This window comes from Procambarus clarkii, chromosome 32, assembly GCF_040958095.1.
Source record: "Procambarus clarkii isolate CNS0578487 chromosome 32, FALCON_Pclarkii_2.0, whole genome shotgun sequence".
NCBI lineage: Eukaryota > Metazoa > Arthropoda > Malacostraca > Decapoda > Cambaridae > Procambarus > Procambarus clarkii.
In genome coordinates this window covers 32,227,938-32,247,937 of record NC_091181.1, presented here as the reverse complement: position 1 = coordinate 32,247,937, position 20,000 = coordinate 32,227,938, and the positions used below count along the sequence as shown (strand labels likewise).

Sequence of the window (20,000 nt, the reverse complement as noted above, 5' to 3'; positions counted from 1 at the left end):
CGCAATTTTGGGACGAGTCTCGTTGTAAACTTCTACACTCTTTCGAGCTTCCTTATGTGTGTTTTTTTAGATGTGGGTTCCACGATGGGGGCAGCATACCCTAAAAGTGATCTAACATTGGCGGTATACTGTGATCTAAATGGCTTATTAGTTAAGTTCCTGAAGGATTCTCCGACTTGTGCTAGTGTAGAGTATGTAGCTGACGTTATTACATTTATAGCAGCCTCTGGAGTTAGGTTTGGTGTTATATCCACTCGTATGTCAGATCAGTACTGGAGTATCCGGTTCCAGGGTATAGAGTCCACATCTAGTCAAACACAAAACGTAGTTAGAAAAGGTTCAGAGGTATGCCACCAGGCTAGTCACCGAGCTGAAGGGTGTGAGCTACGAGGAAAGATTACTGGAACTAAACCTCACGACACTGGAAGATAGAAGAGTTAAGGAAGACATGATCACAACCTATAAAATTCTAAGAGGAATTGACAGGGGTAGATAAAGATAAACTGTTTAGCACGGGTGGTACTCGAACAAGGGGACACAGATAGAAATTTAGTAACCTAAATGAGCCACAGGGACGTTAGAAAGAACTTTTTCAGTGTCAGAGTAGTTAACGGATGGAATGCATTAGGTAGTAATGTGGATGGAGGCTGACTCCATACACAGTTTCAAATGTAGATATGATAGAGCCCAGTAGGCTCAGGAACCTGTACAACAGTTAATTGACGGTTAAGAGGCGGGACCAAAGAGCCAGAGCTCAACCCCCGCAAGCACAACTAGGTTAGTACTCACACACTATAACACATGCCACATGGCACCCAAACATTCGAAACACCCTTCACGTGCACGTATACATTAAGCACGTCCATACATTAGGTAATTATACATTAAGGTGGTATATACATCAAGCAAATATATATCTATATATATATAAAACACGGACCTAGAGCACGCACGCACGTGTACTACAAACAACGCTACATACACAAATTAACTCCGTTAATTACTTTGAAACATGAAAGTCCCAAATGCGATCAATGTTAGTCATGGTTTTGGCAGCAATGATGACACCACAGTAAAAGGAGAGCAAGGAGAGATGTGCAGGGTACTGCTCCCTACTCTCCACACCACAGTAGGAGAGATGTGCAGGGTACTGCTCCCTACTCTCCATACCACAGTAGAAGGAGAGCAAGGAGAGATGTGCAGAGTACTGCTACCTACTCTCCACACCCTTCACAGTAGAAGGAGAGCAAGGAGAGATGTGCAGGGTACTGCTACCTACTCTCCACACCACAGTAGAAGGAGAGCAAGGAGAGATGTGCAGGGTACTGCTCCCTACCCTCCACACCCTTCACAGTAGAAGGAGAGCAAGGAGAGGTGTGCAGGGTACTGCTACCTACCCTCCACACCCTTCACAGTAGAAGGAGAGCAAGGAGAGGTGTGCAGGGTACTGCTACCTACCCTCCACACCCTTCACAGTAGAAGGAGAGCAAGGAGAGATGTGCAGGGTACTGCTACCTACTCTCCACACCACAGTAGAAGGAGAGCAAGGAGAGATGTGCAGGGTACTGCTCCCTACCCTCCACACCACAGTAGAAGGAGAGCAAGGAGAGATGTGCAGGGTACTGCTACCTACTCTCCACACCACAGTAGAAGGAGAGCAAGGAGAGGTGTGCAGGGTACTGCTCCCTACCCTCCACACCCTTCACAGAGGGTGGGGAAAGTGACTACTTGACCTCATAAAGCAGGTAGGGGAAAGGGGCAGTCAATATTCCTTGTTAGTGGACAATGTCGTGGGAGTAAACAAACCTGTAGTGCTGGCCCTCAAGGGCACACGGTGGTGGAATAACGTCAGCGGCCTCAACAGCAGTGGCATTCGCCCAGAAAGAAATCAACGACCTAAAAAAAAACCAGCCTTCTAAAGTCATTTTACAACCTACATGAGACCCATCCTTGAGTATGCAAAAACAACAGGGAACCGCTATTTAAATAAATGATAAACGACATTAAGGGGAAATCCATATATGTGTAACGAGTGTCTTCGTGAGCTGAGGGGACTGGACCTCGCCACACTGTGACAAACGACAATCGTCTCCAAGACTCTACACGTGAAAGAGGAGACACAATACAGTATTCAACAATAAAACAGGTATAATGAGAGAGAGGAGTAGAAACTTGACACAGACACCAGGCGCATAAAGCAATATTTCCTGAGTATGAGAGGTAAATAATGTGGAATGAGTTAAGATAAGTAACTCAAGCAAACTCTTGAGTTGTGCCGTGTTTATGCTTATGATGAGGTGCTTGAAGGAACGAAATGAGTCTATCGAAACGTCTCTCCTGCCATACAGCTCGCACGCACGCACGCACGTGGACACCAGCTCAACTCCTGCAATCACAACTTGGTGAGTACACACACTCCTGGCAAGAAAGGTGGCGATGCACGAGTACTGCTAATATCTCACACACGAGTGAAAAGCCTCAATACAAAAAAGCTTCCACCCTACAGGCGGTGTTGGAAGACCTCCGTCAACACCTGCAGGACCTCCATCATCAACTCCCCCGCCGCAGGGTCGTCCCCTTCTGTAGCTGCCACCACCAGCGAGGTCCTTCTACGACGACCTGCTGGGAGTCCCCGCCAAGGATGCAGACTGGGGGCTTGTTTGAGGCGCGGCTGAAGGCGCCACACTTTAGGGTCGTCCCATCCGGCGTCCACAGGTGGTCGGCAGATGTCTGCACGAGGAACGACCTTGTGGGCTCGTGTTTTCCTCCTTTGCGGTCGAGAGGGAAGCCGGTAGTCGTCCGTCGTTAGGCCGTTTCCATCCCTTGGGTCGTACACGCGGTCGTACTCTACAGTACGACGAGTATATGCTACTCAACTCACTGATGAGGTGGAGGTTACCATGGTGGTCACTATACTGAGGTAGACGACACCCTGCTGGTCACTTCACACGCACACGCACACACACACACACACACACACACACACACACACACACACACACACACACACACACACACACACACACACACACACACACACACACAAATGGAATGCATTAGGAGGTGATGTGGTGGAGGCTGACTCCATACACAGTTTCAAGTGTAGATATGATAGAGCCCAGTAGGCTCAGGAACCTGTACACCAGTTGATTGACAGTTGAGAGGCGGGACCAAAGAGCCAGAGCTCAACCCCCGCAAGCACAATTAGATGAGTACACACACACACACACACCATAAACATCATTGTGAATATATCCGGCCGCACAAGTCTTGACTAATAAGGGAACGATGAGCGGTGCAAGTTCAAGTATGTTTACTGAGACAAGAAAAAAATACATCACAAAGGGATAGAGTAGCTTAGGGTATTTCTACCCCCCTATACGAGCGGTGCTCCCAAGGTTGGGGCTCCTGAATAATGATTTCCAATATTTACGGCCACCTGAGGCAGGCACCATAGATGACAGCTTTTACGGCTGTGCTGACCCGGCGCCAGGGGCACCTCAGGCCGGCGCCAGGGGGGACCTCAGGCCGGCGCCGGGGGGGACCTCAGGCCGGCGCCGGGGGACCTCAGGCCGGCGCCGGGGGGGACCTCAGGCCGGCGCCGGGGGGGGGACCTCAGGCCGGCGCCGGGGGGGACCTCAGGCCGGCGCCGGGGGGGACCTCAGGCCGGCGCCGGGGGGGACTTCAGGCCGGCGCCGGGGGACCCCCTCAGGCCGGCGCCGGGTCCCAGGGTTACGTGGGTTTCCACCGAGTGGTCCTTACTGGCCGTAGATGTTTGGAGCACAAATTCAATTATTAGAGTATGGTTGTAGTCCCTCAGTGAGGGTTAAGGTTCTAAAACTGGCCCTATCTTAAGGTTATCTTAAGATGATTCCGGGGCTTAGCGTCCCCGCGGCCCGGTCCTCGACCAGGCCTAAGTCCCAACACAACGCGATCAACAGTTGACCTATAGAAGAGTTAACGGTAAAATCCCCATTGATTTAGCAGGAAGAATGTTATGCAGGACTTGACTCTCTAGGTGGCGTTACCATAAGTGTGAAAATAGATTCGGTCGATAACCCATTCATATCCATTAGCTGTGGTGTGTGTCGTGTCCATTGCCACGATGGATGGGGCCCGGACCACCTGCTCTTTCTTGTTGACAATGTTCCCGCTATTGCTATTGATTGACCTTTAATGGGATCGTTTGTCGTATGTTTATCCGTGCTGCATAACTGATGTGTGTGTGTGTGTGTGTGTGACCTCCTGTGGGGGTCAAAGGTCAGTAGTGAGCTGTTCACTTTTGTACCCTTATGACATATACGAATATATGACATATATGAATATATACATTTTTATATATTATTACGTAACTGAATAAACTACTTTTTGATTAGCAAAACTTTCTCGAAAATTTACATTCGTGTTTCGTAAATTATGTTCTTATTCAAGCTGCGGCCAGCTGCTTGGGAAGCTTATTTTAAACGTTCAGTATTGTCCATTTAAATGATCTCTTTGATGATCATTCGTTCTCTTATACGTTCTGTCTCTTATTCACTCGTTATCTTACACCTTCTGTCTTCCTCAGACGTTCTGTGTCTCACTCACACATTCTTCTCTCTCTTCTTCACACATAAACAAAAAGAATGTTGATTAAGTGAGCATAATAGCAGAGAATAGTGATGTTATGTTCTCTCGATCTTTATAAAGAATAGTTAATGGTTCTTAGGGGAAATTATGGTTCTTAGGAAAATTATTGATTGATTATATTGAAAATTCTCTCTCTCTCTCTCTCTCTCTCTCTCTCTCTCTCTCTCTCTCTCTCTCTCTCTCTCTCTCTCTCTCTCTCTCTCTCTCTCTCTCTCTCCCCCTCTCTCTCTCTCTCTCTCTCTCTCTCTCTCTCTCTCTCTCTCTCTCTCTCTCTCTCTCTCTCTCTCTCTCTCTCTCGTTCACAGGTCTGGGTCCCAAGGACTAGAGTCCTCTCAAGGATCCTGGGGAACCATGCCTTATGGTCGTGTGAGACCCGAGACACAGTACGACCACTCGGCTCGCAGATAGTTACTGATTATGAACAGTTAGTCAAAGGAGCTTAATTGACCATTATTATAAAAATGATCAATTTATTTAATAATAATGGTCAATTTATTTTGTTTGGATTTGTTGCCAAAAAAGGCGAGTTTATTGGGCAGCGTCACTCATTCTGTGAGTGAGCATACCACCATATTGACAATATTGGGGAGCGTCACTCATTCTGTCAGTGAGCATACCACCATATTGACAATATTGGGCAGCGTCACTCATTCTGTCAGTGAGCATACCACCATATTGACAATATTGGGCAGCGTCACTCATTCTGTCAGTGAGTATACCACCATATTGACAATATTGGGCAGCGTCACTCATTCTGTCAATGAGTATACCACCATATTGACAATATTGGGCAGCGTCACTCATTCTGTCAGTGAGTATACCACCATATTGACAATATTGGGGAGCGTCACTCATTCTGTCAGTGAGTATACCACCATATTGACAATATTGGGCAGCGTCACTCATTCTGTCAGTGAGTATACCACCATATTGACAATATTGGGGAGCGTCACTCATTCTGTGAGTGAGCATACCACCATATTGACAATATTGGGGAGCGTCACTCATTCTGTGAGTGAGCATACCACCATATTGACAATATTGGGCAGCGTCACTCATTCTGTGAGTGAGCATACCACCATATTGACAATATTGGGCAGCGTCACTCATTCTGTGAGTGAGCATACCACCATATTGACAATATTGGGCAGCGTCACTCATTCTGTGAGTGAGCATACCACCATATTGACAATATTGGGCAGCGTCACTCATTCTGTGAGTGAGCATACCACCATATTGACAATATTGGGCAGCGTCACTCATTCTGTGAGTGAGCATACCACCATATTGACAATATTGGGCAGCGTCACTCATTCTGTGAGTGAGCATACCACCATATTGACAATATTGGGCAGCGTCACTCATTCTGTGAGTGAGCATACCACCATATTGACAATACTGGGCAGCGTCACTCATTCTGTGAGTGAGCATACCACCATATTGACAATATTGGGCAGCGTCACTCATTCTGTGAGTGAGCATACCACCATATTGACAATACTGGGCAGCGTCACTCATTCTGTGAGTGAGCATACCACCATATTGACAATACTGGGCAGCGTCACTCATTCTGTGAGTGAGCATACCACCATATTGACAATATTGGGCAGCGTCACTCATTCTGTGAGTGAGCATACCACCATATTGACAATATTGGGCAGCGTCACTCATTCTGTGAGTGAGCATACCACCATATTGACAATACTGGGCAGCGTCACTCATTCTGTGAGTGAGCATACCACCATATTGACAATACTGGGCAGCGTCACTCATTCTGTGAGTGAGCATACCACCATATTGACAATACTGGGCAGCGTCACTCATTCTGTGAGTGAGCATACCACCATATTGACAATACTGGGCAGCGTCACTCATTCTGTGAGTGAGCATACCACCATATTGACAATACTGGGCAGCGTCACTCATTCTGTGAGTGAGCATACCACCATATTGACAATACTGGGCAGCGTCACTCATTCTGTGAGTGAGCATACCACCATATTGACAATACTGGGCAGCGTCACTCATTCTGTGAGTGAGCATACCACCATATTGACAATACTGGGCAGCGTCACTCATTCTGTGAGTGAGCATACCACCATATTGACAATACTGGGCAGCGTCACTCATTCTGTGAGTGAGCATACCACCATATTGACAATACTGGGCAGCGTCACTCATTCTGTGAGTGAGCATACCACCATATTGACAATACTGGGCAGCGTCACTCATTCTGTGAGTGAGCATACCACCATATTGACAATACTGGGCAGCGTCACTCATTCTGTGAGTGAGCATACCACCATATTGACAATACTGGGCAGCGTCACTCATTCTGTGAGTGAGCATACCACCATATTGACAATACTGGGCAGCGTCACTCATTCTGTGAGTGAGCATACCACCATATTGACAATACTGGGCAGCGTCACTCATTCTGTGAGTGAGCATACCACCATATTGACAATACTGGGCAGCGTCACTCATTCTGTGAGTGAGCATACCACCATATTGACAATACTGGGCAGCGTCACTCATTCTGTGAGTGAGCATACCACCATATTGACAATATTGGGCAGCGTCACTCATTCTGTGAGTGAGCATACCACCATATTGACAATACTGGGCAGCGTCACTCATTCTGTGAGTGAGCATACCACCATATTGACAATACTGGGCAGCGTCACTCATTCTGTGAGTGAGCATACCACCATATTGACAATACTGGGCAGCGTCACTCATTCTGTGAGTGAGCATACCACCATATTGACAATACTGGGCAGCGTCACTCATTCTGTGAGTGAGCATACCACCATATTGACAATACTGGGCAGCGTCACTCATTCTGTGAGTGAGCATACCACCATATTGACAATACTGGGCAGCGTCACTCATTCTGTGAGTGAGCATACCACCATATTGACAATATTGGGCAGCGTCACTCATTCTGTGAGTGAGCATACCACCATATTGACAATACTGGGCAGCGTCACTCATGTGTGACTGGGATTTAGTATACGACACTAAATTTAGTGTTTATAATGTATTTAGTTTATAATGTCTCTTTCATACCTTGAAGTTACCTTGAGGTGCATCCGGAGCTTAGCGTCCCCGCGGCCCGGTCGTCGACTAGGCCTCCTGGTTGTTGGACTCATCAACCAGGCTGTTGCACGCGGCTGCTCGCAGCCTGACGTATGAGTCACAGCCTGATTGATCGGGTATCCTTTGGAGGTGTTTGAGTCCATGGGCACAGTTTCTAAAGTAGTGGTGAATGAGGCGTCCATCGTATGTACCTCAGGTTGTACAACATCACTGTTCAGCTGTCGTTTCCCTCCCGGCATCTCCACGGGAGCGCTTACACCTGCCTGCCTTGTACCAACTATAAGTTCACTGACTTGTTCTTCTATCCTTCTTTCCTCAGTTATCTCGTCAAGGTGCTGACCCTGGAAACACAAACCGAAACTGTCTCTATTTTCCGCTTGTTACAACTTGTAATAAAGTTGTTATATCTTGGCTTAATGGGTTTATGACGTATTAGAACGTTGTTACAACTTGCTATATTGGTTGTTATAACTGGTTAGGAAGTGTTAAAACGTGTTCGAACGTTGTACCAACGTCGTAGTTTCGGTGTGTGTTTGGCGGGTTCGATACCTCTAATTTGTAGAATAATTTTGGGGTATGAAGTATTCAGTGTGGTGTTCAGTAGCCTCTGTGACCAACAGATCTGCTTATTCAATTCCACTGAGTCTAGCATACTAGGGAGTCCACAGGAACTTGATCGTCCTGTACTGATTGGTTGACAATTTCACATCTCTTGATTTTTTTTAGCGAATGTCCCTCGACTTTCTGTCTTTTTTTTTTAAAGGTTTCGTGTTGCTAGTTTTAAGTGTCCGTGCAGATCCCCTTATGATTCTTTCTTGGTATCTCAAGTTGCATCAATTAATCGAGAGATGCTTTGATTAATTTGGATATCTTGGTTAATTGAATGTAGCCACTTCTCTCTCTTGTTAATGATGGTTTACGTTTCTTTTGTTGATGGTGGCCCACCTTTCTATTGTTAATGGTGGCCCACTTCTCTTCTTAATGGTGGCCCACTTCTCTTCTTAATGGTGGCCCACCTTTCTATTGTTAATGGTGGCCCACTTCTCTTCTTAATGGTGGCCCACCTTTTATCTTACCGTCTTCCTCTCCTGCCGATGGTTGTATAGTTTCGTAGCATGTCATTCACCTCCCTCCACATGCTGTACAAACTTGGCTGAGTTTAATTCTGCAGGTAACCCACGACCGGGTTTCTCTGAGGCCGGCGAGGAAGACACGAGCCGGCTGTGGCCACCAGTGGGTCGTCCTTACACCCTCACACACCCGGGGGACCTCCACACTCCTCCGGCCCAACACAGGTGCTGTGAGGCTCCACATAGGTGTCGTCAGGACAGACATTTGTGTTGTAGGGGGGTCAGACATAGACGTTGTGAGGCTCGACACATGTGTAATGAGGCTCGACACATGTGTAGTGAGGTTCGACACATGTGCAGTGAGGGGCCATCGGAGGTGCTGAGATGAGGTGGAGGCGACACAGCGTCCGGACTCCGGGTATTGATCTCTGTGTGCGTAATATCCTGACCACAGCCCCCCCCCCCCGAGGGCTGGCTACCCAGGGCTGATGGGAGCTGACTCAGGCCCGTGTGTCTCGGGGTGTTTCCCCCCCGTGTGTCTGGGGGGTGTTTCCCCCCCGTGTGCCTGGGGGTGTTTCCCCTCCGTGTGTCTGGGGGTGTTTCCCCCCGTGTGTCTGGGGTGTTTCCCCCCGTGTGTCTGGGGTGTTTCCCCTCGTGTGTCTGGGGTGTTTCCCCCCGTGTGTCTGGGGGTGTTTCCCCTCGTGTGTCTGGGGATGTTTCCTCCCGTGTGTCTGGGGTGTTTCCCCCCCCCGTGTGTCTGGGGGTGTTTCCCCCCGTGTGTCTGGGGTGTTTCCCCCCCGTGTGTCTGGGGTGTTTCCCCTCGTGTGTCTGGGGTGTTTTCACCCCCCCTTGTGTGTCTGGGGTGTTTCCCCTCGTGTGTCTGGGGTGTTCCCCTCGTGTGTCTGGGGGTGTTTCCCCCCCGTGTGTCTGGGGTGTTTCCCCTCGTGTGTCTGGTGTGTTTCCCCCGTGTGTCTGGAGTATTTCCCCCCGTGTGTCTGCGGTGTTTCCCCTCGTGTGTCTGGGGTGTTTCTCAGAGGGGAATGGCAGGGTGGGAAGGGAAGGAAACTTCGAGGCGAAAGTGCCAAACCATTACGACTATATAGCACTGGGAAGGGGTCAGGATAAGGATTTGGGATGGGACGGGGAATGGTGCCCAACCACTTAGGACAGTCGGAGATTGATCGCCGACCTGCATGAAGCGAGACCGTCGCTCTACCGTCCAGTCCAAGTGGCTAACTGACAGGGTGGACAAAGACAAACTGTTTAACACTGATGGGACGCGAACAAGGGGACACAGGTGGAGACTCAGTACCCAAATGAGCCACAGAGACATTAGAAAGATCGCTTTCAGTGTCAGAGTAGTTAACAGGTGGAATACATTAGGCAGTGATGTGGTGGAGGCTGACTCCATACACAGTTTCAAATGTAGATATGATAGAGCCCAGTAGGCTCAGGAATCTGTACACCGGTTGATTGACACTCGAGAGGCGGGACCAATGAGCCGAAGCTCAACCCCCGCAAGCACAATTCAGTCACTGAACAGTGAGTGTGACAGCACCGCTCTCCGCTCACTAGCAACCGTCACATCCAGGTCATGGGGCCAGATTCACGAAAGCACAGGGAGCTGGGATATGAGTACAAGGAGCTGGGATATGAGTACAAGGAGCTGGGATATGAGTACAAGGAGCTGGGATATGAGTACAAGGAACTGGGATATGAGTACAAGGAGCTGGGATATGAGTACAAGGAGCTGGGATATGAGTACAAGGAGCTGGGATGTGAGTACAAGGAGCTGGGATGTGAGTACAAGGAGCTGGGATGTGAGTACAAGGAGCTGGGATGTGAGTACAAGGAGCTGGGATATGAGTACAAGGAGCTGGGATGTGAGTACAAGGAGCTGGGATATGAGTACAAGGAGCTGGGATATGAGTACAAGGAGCTGGAACAACAGCAACAACAAATACAACAACTACAGCAATAACTACAACTACATCAACAACAGCAACAGAAGCCACGTGAAATACAACATAGACTATAATATGTAAGGAACATGTGTTGGAGAAAGAGACTCCATACACTCTACAGCACTCTGTTATCTTACTGTCACCCAGCGTGGGCCATCCCTGTTATCTTACTGTCACCCAGCGTGGGCCATCCCTGTTATCTTACTGTCACCCAGCGTGGGCCATACACTCTGGGCCACCCCTGTTATCTTACTGTCACCCAGCGTGGGCCATACACTCTGGGCCACCCCTGTTATCTTACTGTCACCCAGCGTGGGCCATACACTCTGGGCCACCCCTGTTATCTTACTGTCACCCAGCGTGGGCCATACACTCTGGACCACTCCTGTTATCTTACTCTCACCCAGCCTGGTCCATACACTCTGGGCCACCCCTGTTATCTTACTGTCAACCAGCGTGGTCCATACACTCTGGGCCACCCCTGTTATCTTACTGTCACCCAGCGTGGTTCATACACCCTGGACCACCCCTGTTATCTTACTGTCAACCCAGCGTGGTCCATACACTCTGGGCCACCCCTGATATGTCGCCGCAGCCCCGCAGGAAGTGATAGTTGATATCTCATTATCTTCACTACGCGGGGACCCTACCCCCGCACACCGTGTCTGGGACTCCGCCAACTCCCACGGTCTCTGGGATCCCCGCCAGACCCCGTGGGGGGAGTAGCTCCCCTTGGGAGGAACCCATGAAGCCTCATGGGGGTTTCAATCCCCTCCCCTCTCAATCAATCCTCTCAGGAGATCCTCTCTGGCCAGGTAAAGGATGTGTCCAGCTCGCCCACACACCTTAGTTAACTCTGCCTCTCCAAACACGCGCGAATCAACTCATCTCCGACAGCTTATTGTTTTCTGTTGATGAGAGCCGCGCTCGTCTCCCCCCCCCCCCACACCCCCCACCCTAAACACCCCCCCAACCAGGGTAAATCTTGGGACAGTTTCGTTGGTGTAAGAATTGATCATTGATCGTTAAACGTTAAGCAATTAACGTTGTGTTAAAATTCGGCAGTGGCCGGTCAGAAAATCATTCTGTTCTTGGGTAGTGGACTTGTTCCATTATTCTTATTCTAACCCCTGTCATCCCTCGACCCTCCTCTTCCATCCTCGACCCCCTCATCCAGCAACCCCCTCATCACGCCCTTGCCATCCAGCAACCCCGTCATCACGCCCCTGCCATCCAGCAAGCACATCTTCACCTCCTGCCATCCGTCAGCATCCTCCACGCACCCGTCCAACTGGTTCTCTCCGAGCAGTGAGTGAGGAGGACCATTCATGGGGTAACATTGGGGTGAGTGGCCAGGCTGTGTGTGAGAGTGAGGGTCATGCCGCTGGTGCTCCCACTCACACTGAGGAACACACACACACACTGTCTCAGTGTGTGTGTGTGTGAGTGCATGTCTGCCTGTGGCCTTTGGGTGTTTGTTTATATTCGTTTTTGCCTTGCGTGCGTGGCTGTGTGCGTTCGCGTTCCGTGCGTGGTTTTGTGTATGGATCCCCTCTCTCTCTCTCTCTCCACGCGGCTGTGACAGGACATACGGGTGTTATGGGTCGATTTCTGATCCCCCCCGCCGTAATAACATCAATACTTTCCAACGCTAATGAACGGGTTCCCTTGGTCTACAATGGTGTTATTACCTGCTTGCTTGTACCCTTCATTATGACGCGACAAAGTTTCTCCCTTTAAGGTCCACTTCTCTTTTACTCTATTATAGACGTGGGAGAAACTATTATTACCTGTTGTCATGAGCTCATCCACCAACTGCCAGAGGGCAGCAGTACTGCTCAGTTGCCAGAGCAACCAGTAAGCCAACAATTATCAAACTCACCAAGCCGGGAAGATTATGTAGTTCCAAGAGCAGCCAGTAGTAGCAAGATATCTTCCCTAATGAACTAATGGATGGTAATGAACAATAAAGGATTTGGTGTGAAATAACTCTATCCTGGCTATTACTAATCATCAGAAAGAGTTAACATCTGTTAACATATACAGAGATATAAAAAAGACAGGAAATTGTTGACGGCTTTTTGGCTAATGCGAGATAGATATATCCAACTAAACTCATGTAAAATTATCAACTATTTTCAAGTTAAAGGATTGTTATGGTGCAGCAGTTGCTAGCACCACAAGCACTGTGCTGTGTCTTCCCTTTGTACCTGAACTTGAAAGTGGCACTGATGCCCTTCATCTTCTTGATGTGAAACTCCTCACCTCGATAGACTGACACATTTTATAGTAAACTTGTTCACGCTGCTGCTCCTGCTGCCAATACTGCTGGTGATTGTTCAATATCCTCTTCCTTTTGTCCTCTGCCAGTATCTTCATAAAACTGACCCACTACTCTTAATGACCGACTAATAGAACACACAAGTGTTCAGTCTGTAGGTGGACACAATGCTCGCTTATGCATCTCTCACCCTTATGCGTGATGCTATTTTGGACTCTAAATCACCCTTTAGATTTGTTATATTTTAGAATAATCTTTGTTCATTTCATTTTTCACAGACTGCATTATTGTTGCAAGAGCACCTACACACAACCTGCCCAACATTTCCTGTACTCCCGGAGTACAGCCGGAGCCGGTCGGCCGAGCAGACAGCACGCTGGACTTGTGATCCTGTGGTCCTGGGTTCGAACCCAGGCGCCGGCGAGAAACAATGGGCAGTGTTTCTTTCACCCTATGCCCCTGTTACCTAGCAGTAAAATAGGTACCTGGGTGTTAGTCAGCTGTCACGGGCTGCTTCCTGGGGGTGGAGGCCTGGTCGAGGACCGGGCCGCGGGGACACTAAAAAGCCCCGAAATCATCTCAAGATAACCTCAAGATAACCGCCTGCACAATTGAAATTGAAATAAGTTTATTGAGGTAAAATACACACAAAGGGATGAGGTAGCTCAAGCTATTCTCACCCCGTTCAGTACATCGTGTTAATACATACATAGACACTCATCACAAACAATAAACATATTACCAAACATTCTGAGAGATAAATATATACATTTCTCTCCTTTACACAAGTAGTATGGTATCAGAGGTACACTTGTCATAATTGAATACCTGTACAATGGTATCGACAAAAAATTCAAACAGTATTACCAAAATACATCCTTGGATAGGGAGTACAATTTTAATCATTTTTCCCTCTATCCTGGTCTCTGTTTAGGCTTCAAGTCGCCATCTCTGTCCCGGCATTTGGAAAATTTATTCCACTGTTTCGTTGAAATAATCACTTCATTTTTATTTAATATCTATACAATATGTTTAAATCAAATTGTCCATTTTATCCACCAAAAATCTCTGAAGATAGGATTCTGGGCTCCCATATAATGGTGACCGCTCACAGTCGTCTCACTGCTACACAGTCGCCTCACTGCTACAGTCGTCTCACCGTTACACAGTCGTGTCACTAAGCATCATCTGTAGTGATTGCTTGTTGATGGTTCACTGTAAACTCCGCTACCTCCACAATTTACACCATAATTATATAATCACAATAATTGGACAATTTCACTTTCCATTGTAACTGATTCTTCCAGTTCATTGATTCAGATTTATATATATATATATATATATATATATATATATATATATATATATATATATATATATATATATATATATATATATATATATATACAGGAGGAATTGCAATGTTTAAACGAACACTTCACATTCCCACCACAACCAAAACATAATTTAAGACCTTCCAATATACCACAATATTCTGAATATGTTTTTATATTCCTGTTATTGATTTATCAAAAAGCTTACACGGCAATGTTGACTGAGCTCGGCGGTGCTTGGACGTCAAGGAACAGTCGTAATAAAATGCCCCCTTATCCTAGTCCTACCAAAGGACCCAAAACAGAAAACGGAACAGTATGTCAATTTAGCGAGCCGCTTCCATTTTTTCTAGTACGGCAATTTTTGGCCTTAGGTAGAGTATACGTCAAAATGCAACGTTCTGTTAGGTGAACGGGTTGGGCGGAATGCTGGGGCTTGCGGAGGTCCCCTGCATTTGAAGCAGTAGACGAGGAGAGACGTTGAGGGACCGTAGTGGCTCTTTACATTTTTGGAAGAAAAACGAGGAGGAACCCCCGTGAGCCACATTGCGAGAGGCATACTATTGAGGAGAGTGGCTGGATGGAATGTTGCTGGGAGTCAATTGAAGCGCGATGATGGAAGCTGGGGGCATTAACATGGGGAGGATTTGACGGGGGGGGGGGAGAGGCGTGTGATGTATGGGTGTTACTCGCAGGGAAGGGCTGGTGGTGAGGAAGAAGGTAGGGCAGCTCGCCACGCCTGAAATCCTTAGTGGATCGATGCGTGCGGGGGAGCCGGCGGCCACGCAGGAGGCGGGCTCCAGGAAACACAGTATTACACGCGGATACAATCGTCCCTTATGTGACTGTCGTATAATGTATAATATATATATATATATAATGACATTCTTAATTATTTAGCTTCTGTGAAACCTATTCGCTTATTTGATTTGTTTAACATGATTTAAAAGGAGGAAAAGTTACCAAGAAAATGGAAGGAACCTGTAAGGATAGCTATACTCAAGTCAAATGGAGGTTACAAGCCAGGATCATTAACATCCTGCTTTTGTAAAATGATGGAATGGATCTTGTTGGATAGGCTACTCTACCTTGTCAACGATAACATGTAAGCTTTTTGGTTTCTTCAAGGGAACAATTATTGCGGACTGCCATAAAATGTTTTGTCTAATGTGAAAGACAAATGGAGAGTATTTGTTGGTCTGTCAAGTGTATAATGTCAACGGGAGATAATTTTACACGAATTACCCCCCATGGGAGTGACGGGAAGAATGTTTTGTTGGATACGCGATTATTTACAAAGGAGAAAAGTCAGATGTGGTACCAGGGATATAATTCAGAGAAAAGGATGTTTTAATTAGGTACCCCTCGAGGGGGCGTTTCAAGTCCCACTTTATTCAAGGTACTAATGAACAATAGAGCATCAGAGATGTGTCCTCCAGGGGTCTCGACCTGCATATAAGTTGTTGACATTCTCATTCAAGGAATCTCTAGCAACAGAATTCAAACCGCTCTTAACATACTCGAAGCAGCCTATCACAAGCTATGTTATAAATGTAGAAATAAACAAATATTAATGTAGAAAACGACAAAATATACAACACTCTACATGGCCAGCAAGTGAACCGTCTTCACAAGTACTAGCAGGTAGGCAGGTAGGTGTGTTGGCTACAGGATGAAATAAATCGTATCAATATCTTCGGTAAAGCTCGACTTCATCCTCTGTAGCCGCTGGCATTTTCTGGTGAGGTGTTGGAGTACCGCTTGCGGGTGTTATACATAAGCACTGTTTGCTCCCTGGTAGACAGGTTAAATGATCCCGAATGGAATCCACAGGGAAATAGCAGTTTGGTTATATAGACTACGTCTAGGTTACAGATGAAACTGGGAAATTGGTGAACCCAGAGAATGGGAATACATCTTCTGCCAATCACAGAAAAGCCACTACTTCACTATCTCCTGCAATGTGAAGCAACCAACGACCTTAGAAGAGCTTTAAGCGTCCCTGAATCTTGCAGTAACCACCCATAAACACAGCCACTCTCCTGGTCAAAAAAAGGTGTCCAGCAGCTGGACACCCTCATAAATACGGTCAAGCAGTAACCTCCTCCGCGATAGCACCCACATAGTAAAGACTGACGGTTTAAATGCGACCTCAGCACACAGTGTAACCTTTCACGACCAAAGGTCACATTCACTCCAAAAAATCTACCACTTATGGACTATTCATGGCCCTGCAGGAATAATCATAGGTAGCTTAATCTTCATTAATCAAGTCATTCCTGGTAGACTATGCTCCCAGCGTCTCACACCTGGCACCTCAACACCGTGTTAGGTCTCACGTCGTGTAAGGCCTTACGCTGTGTAAGGTCTTACGCTGTGTGAGATCTTACGACGTGTAAACAGACTTACGAGGAAGCCTGTTGACTCTCACGTGAGAAGACCTGAGTCAGGCTGACAATCACCTTCCAAATGTACGAGAGCGGACGCAGCAACACCCAGCCTTCGTCACGCTTCGGCTAACACACACTAACGTTGTTAACGCGGCTAATGTTAGACACACACCAACTATCCTGGGACACTTTCGGCGTGTACTGAGCGCCTGCAGATGGTTATTGGGGAGTGGCAGACGGTATGTATCTCTGGCCAGTCCCTCCTCCTGCTTAGACAGTAGCGACGCTGGTGACCATCGTACATATGGTGACGAAATAGACAAGTAGAAAGTAGAATTTGGTTCCACTGAACAGGAAAAGGTTTTTTATTTATTTGCTAAAAAAAACCCTCAGTCATCCTAAGCCTAATACAACCTATCTGAGGCTTAATACAATGCATATATGCTATAATAAGCCTAAGAGTATTTAAGTTTGTTTTTTACTTTCATTTTTCCGGAGTATAAAGTGAACAGTACATAATTCTACTATCTAATTGGCCATTAAGGCAATATATGTGCGATGGTTATAGTTACAAAAAAGTACTATCTGAACAGGAGGCTTGGTTACTCTGGTGGAGTGCCTGGGCCTCGTGTGTGTTGTGAATGCACGCGTGTGTGTGTGTGTTGTAATTACCTAAGTGTAGTTACAGGAAGAGAGCTACACTCGTGGTGTCCCGTCTTCCCAGCACTCTTTGTTGTATAACGCTTTGAAACTACTGACGGTTTTGGCCTCCACCACCTTCTCACCTAACTTGTTCCAACCGTCTACCACTCTGTGAAAGTGAATTTTATTATATTTGTTTGACAGCTTTGTTTAGTTAGTTTAAATCTATGACCTCTTGTTCTTGAAGTTCCAGGTCTCAGGAATTCTTCCCTATCAATTTTGTCGATTCCCGTTACTATTTTTTACGTAAGTGCCTCTTATCTTATCTTATCTTATCTTATCTTATCTTATCGCCTCTTTTTTCCTTCTATATTCTTGCTTTAGCATATTTAATGCCTCTAACCTTTCCTCGTAGCTCTTGTCCTTCAGTTCCGGGAGCCATTTAGTTACATGCCTTTGCACCTTTTCCAGCTTGTTGATGTGCTTCTTAAGCTATGGGCACCATACAACCGCTGCATATTCCAGCTTTGGTCTAACATAGGTCGTGAATAATTTCTGTAGTATTTCACCATTCATGTATAGTATTTAAAAGCAATTCTGAAATTGGAAAGTGTAGCATAGGCTCCTCGGACACTGTTATTTGTGTGGTTCGCTGGTAACAGTTTTCTATCTAGTACCTCCCCTGGATCTTTATCTTTATCTGAATTTTTAAAACGTTTTCAAATAATTTGTAGGTTGTGTGGTGTCTATTTTCTCCTATTTCACATACACGAGTGTGTTGTGTGTACACGCGCGTGTGAATTCTGAGTGCACGCGTGTGTTGTGAGTGCACGTGCGTGTGAGTGTGGGTGGGGGAGTGGAGGGTTGACGGTTGTTAGATGGAGGAGGGGAGTGGCAGGCTTGGTTGTGGGGGTGTGTGTTGGGGGTGTGGTGGGGGAGTGTTGCCCGCGGTAGGTAGCCTGCGGGGAAGAGGAGGCAGTATATTATTTTTTATTTTGCCCCGAAGGGCTAGTTTATTGGGCAGCGCCACTCATGCTGTGAGTGAACATGGAAGGCTGTATGAAGCCTAGTATGAAGAATGAAGCCTAGTATGAAGAATGAAGCCTAGTATAAAGAATGAAGCCTAGTATAAAGAATGAAGCCTAGTATGAAGAATGAAACCAAAGACCAGGTCTGTCAGGGTGTTTCGTGTTAGCTTTTCGGAACATCCTACATATTCATCATACTGAAGCTTGTTGTTTAGCTTAGCGAATAGTGGTTTTCAGGTTGATTGTTTGATGATTAAGTCACCCCAAGAAGTGTCGCACGGGGGGTTAGTTGCCCCGTAAGTGGTATATATATAGATGTTTGGAGTGAATGTGATTTATGGTCGTGTAACATCTTAAAGTGTCTCCTTGGCCCTCTCCTGGATTAAGATTAAGCCACCCAAGAGGCTGGTCTTCAGTTCCTGAACTTCTTAAGTATCCTTATAACCTGGTCTTTTGTGCCTGAACTTGTTAAGTATCCTTATAACCTGGTCTTTAGTCCCTGAACTTGTTAAGTAACCTTGTAACCTGGTCTTTAGTCCCTGAACTTGTTAAGTATCCTTGTAACCTGGTCTTTAGCCCCTGAACTTCTTAAGTATCCTTGTAACCTGGTCTTTAGTGCCTGAACTTCTTAAGTATCCTTGTAACTGGTCTTTAATTCCTGAACTTCTTATGTATCCTTGTAACCTTCCCCTTACCATTCCCCCCCCACAACATTGTGCTCATAGCAGAGAAACGTATGTTGACTCGTAGTTCATTACAATAAATACTTCAGCTGGCACCCTGGCGTCAATTTACATTGTCGCACATTATACTCGCTGACAAACATTATTATATATATATATATATATTGGTAACGTAGAGAGTGTATTAGGTGCATTCTCACTGTTGAGCCTCAGGTAAGTTGACCTTGTGTCTTCGCAATGACGGTCGTTTTCCAGCCTTGTGTGTCTGCCTTAGTGCTGGCAAGTTTCCACGGATAACCCCTTATCCTACATCTTAATAGTTCAAAGTCCTTCTCAACTAGCTTTAACTGTGGACGCCGCGGGTCACCGAAACGCTACATGCCTTTTGTAATGCACTTTTGCAGGAGGCGTGGAAGGGTGTAATAAGGGGTGTTTGGAGTGGTTGGTGTTAGAGTGCGTGGCGAGAGTGGCAGGTGTTGCGTGCGTGGGGAGGAGGTGGGGGGGGAGGTGCGAGAGTGAGAGAGAGTGGCGGGCAGCGGGGTGCGAGTGTCAGTGTGCGAGGCTCTGCCGTGGTGGGTTGATGTGTCACTCGTGCGCTCCGCTGGTTCCTCCTCCACTCTCCCACTTCACTGTGCTGACCAGTATTGCTTCTTCTTCTTGCGGGGGAATCGGTTGCCTGTTGTGATTTTTCTTCAAGTAAACTTAATTTATTCAAGACTTGCTGCTGCTACCCACCTCCAAACCCCCCTTTTTTTTCCTCTTTGTTAAAAAGTGGTGAATGAATAAAAGGTAATCAAGAGAGAGGGGGGAGGAGGAAGGAGGTGTTGTTCCACGTTTTAAAGTGTTTTAATAAAGGGTCGGCGGCGCGAGTGTGGGA

The 20,000-nt window shown here is 46.8% G+C and overlaps 1 protein-coding gene across 4 annotated transcripts in view; it reads left to right on the top strand.

The window, feature by feature from the left end:
• The window catches only part of LOC123759372 (very long chain fatty acid elongase 7), a 139,752-nt gene that overhangs the window by 70,511 nt on the left and 49,241 nt on the right, over window positions 1-20,000 (top strand). For 3 of the 4 annotated variants that reach the window (XM_045744339.2, XM_045744336.2, XM_045744337.2), the window contains exon 1: window positions 19,658-20,000. This exon is cut by the window's right edge and continues 98 nt beyond it. The exons of the other annotated variant lie outside the window; for it this stretch is intronic. The gene's annotated coding sequence lies outside the window, so the exon portion shown is untranslated. Of the gene's footprint in view, window positions 1-19,657 lie in introns of those variants that run through there. 4 annotated transcript variants of the gene reach the window in all.